Source organism: Mandrillus leucophaeus, unplaced genomic scaffold (assembly GCF_000951045.1).
Source record: "Mandrillus leucophaeus isolate KB7577 unplaced genomic scaffold, Mleu.le_1.0 Scaffold104, whole genome shotgun sequence".
NCBI classification, from domain to species: Eukaryota; Metazoa; Chordata; class Mammalia; order Primates; family Cercopithecidae; genus Mandrillus; species Mandrillus leucophaeus.
The window spans coordinates 1,043,783-1,046,392 of record NW_012098543.1 but is presented as its reverse complement, the minus strand read 5'-3'; the positions used below and the strand labels follow the sequence as shown (position 1 = coordinate 1,046,392).

Sequence of the window (2,610 nt, the reverse complement as noted above, 5' to 3'; positions counted from 1 at the left end):
GCTGGACTTAGAGTTGGGAATCTTCTCTGAGTCTGAAGCGTCCTGTCTGACAGGTTTGCTCACCCTCACCCATGCCTTCCCTCAGTCCCTCTCATCTCGCTTAGATTCCATCTCTCATGACCCAGTGACATGAACTTGGGAAGAGGCTGCACTGGGCATGGGCCTGGGAAGGGCTCACACCAGACATGGATGGAGACGGGGTGAGGGTCCCGTGGTGTCAGTGCTGTTGGGCAGCAGGGATTGTTCAGGGGCCACATCTGGCTGCTCTGTCTGGTCTCTGTGGACCAGGATTAGAGCAGCTGCCACTGGAAGTCACGTATTCATGTGCACAAAGTACATGGTAAATTCCAGAAAAGAAGACCAATATGGAGAAATGTTTTCTGCCTGATTTTTTACTACACTTTTAGGTAATTGAATGAGTTACTATGTTTCTGACTCCAAAAATCTTACTAATTAGAATGGAAAGTTTGTACACAGACACGAATGATACAAAGTGTTTTATTCCATCATTATTTTAAGAGTATGAAATCAACCTAAATAATAGCAGGAGATTCATTAAACCATTCTTAGCATATTAAGCTCATGGAGACTGTGGTGTTACTGTGGAGAGGCTTGTGAAACAGGTGTTTTCAGTAAAAATGGTTATAATTTTTATTATTATTATTATTATATTATGATAATGTTGTTATATTTCAAATATACGTAGTCTTGCTGTATCGCCCAGGCTGAAGTGCAGTGACATGATTGTGGCTCACGGCCACCTCCACCTTCGAGGTTCGAGCAATTCTCCTGCCTCAACCTCCCGAGTAGCTGGGATTATAAACACACGTCACCATGTCCAGCTAATTTTGTTGTATTTTTATTAGTGATGGGTATCACTGTGTTGGCCAGGCTGGTCTCAGACTACTCACCTCAGGTGATCTGCCCACCTCAGCCTCCTGGAGTGCTGGGATTACAGGTGCAAGCCACCGTGCCCAGCCCCAACAATTATTATTAAATATATATTTTTTCTATTTAAACATCACATGATGAGTATATTTGTTTTGTGGTAAAACTCCAAGCAAAGCTGCAGCTTAGACCCTTGGCCATAAGGCGTCTCCATTCCCAGTCACGTCCTCCACCCTCCTTCCAGCCTCACTGGGGAGCCGCTACTGTCAGTTTTTTGCCAGGCATCAGAGCAAGTCTTGTACACGTGTATTTCTGCATCATTGTGAGACTTTAGAAAAAATTCTACAATAAATTTTTTTTTAAAAGTTACAAAAATTAGTTGGGCGTGGCGGCACGTGCCTGTAATCCAAGCTACTCAGGAAGCTGAGGCAGGAGAATCGCTTGAACCTGGGAGGTGCACGTTGCAGTAGACATTGCAGTAGGGCGTTGCAGAGATTGTGCTACTGCACTCCAGCCTGGGCACAGAGCAAGACTGCATCTCAAAAAAAAAAGAAAAAAAGTTTCTATATTTCTGTTTTCACTTTAGGTTTGGGGCTACACGTGAAGGTTTGTTCCACAGGTAAACGAGTGTCATTGGGGTTTGTTGTATAGATTATTTCATCACTCTGGTGTTAAGCCCCGTACCCAATAGTTATTTTTAATTAATTTATTTTTTTGAGACTGAGTTTTGCTCTTGTTGCCCAGGCTGGAGTATAATGGCATGATCTCAACTCGCTGCAACCTCTGCCTCCTGGGTTCAAGCGATTCTTCTGCCTCAGCTTCCCGAGTAGCTGAAATTACAGAGGCCTGCTACCACGCCTTGCTAATTTTTGTATTTTCACTAGAGACAGGTTTCACCATGTTGGCCAGGCTGATCTTGAACTCCTGACAGGTGATTCACCTGCCTCGGCCTCCCAAAGTGGTGGGATTACAGGCGTGAGCTGCCGCGTCTGGCCCCCAATAGTTATTTTTTCTGCTGCCTCCTTCCTCCCACACTCCACCCTCAAGTAGACCCCAGTGTCTGTTGTTTTCTTCTTTGTGTTTTAGTAAACATTTTGCTTTGATATTTGATTCTGCTGGTTGTGAATTTACATGTTGTCCTGTTAGTAAACATGGCTACCTTGCTCTTTGCCATCTGCATTGGAAATTGGCTGAATGACAAGTGGGTCCTTTGTGATTTTTCCCTGTATAAAGAATGCCGTAGTGGCTGCCTCTGCGTAGTGGCTGCCTCTGCGCACGCCTGCATTCCTACAGATATCTGACGATTCCTCAGGTCAGGCAGTTGAAAGGGTGATTGCTTCCTCTAGGATGGGGCATTTCCTGTTTTCTTAGATCCCACAAGATTCCCCCTGCCCCCAATTGCCGAAGTGTCCTTTTCCAGCAAGATGAGATTCCTCTTCAGTTAAACAAAACTTGCTACTTTTTATATTTTTAAAGCCTTTATATATATAAACACACACACACATATACATATACATACATATACACACACAAATGTATATATTTTGAACAACTTTTACAGTTTGAAAATCTGGGGAAAATGACAACCCTTAGTATTAACATCTAGTTTTTTGTGAGTCTGTGTAGGCTTCATTATTTTGTTATATATATATAAGATATATTATACATATATAACATAGTATATATAATGGATATTTATATATTTGTTATACATAACAAATA

At 42.5% G+C, this 2,610-nt stretch overlaps 1 protein-coding gene across 1 annotated transcript in view; it reads left to right on the top strand.

The window, feature by feature from the left end:
* ZNF761 (zinc finger protein 761) overlaps window positions 1-2,610 on the top strand; it is a 29,599-nt gene continuing 26,989 nt past the window's right edge. Inside the window, exon 1 of the mRNA XM_011980136.1 lies at window positions 1-53. The gene's annotated coding sequence lies outside the window, so the exon portion shown is untranslated. The remainder of the gene's footprint in view (window positions 54-2,610) is intronic.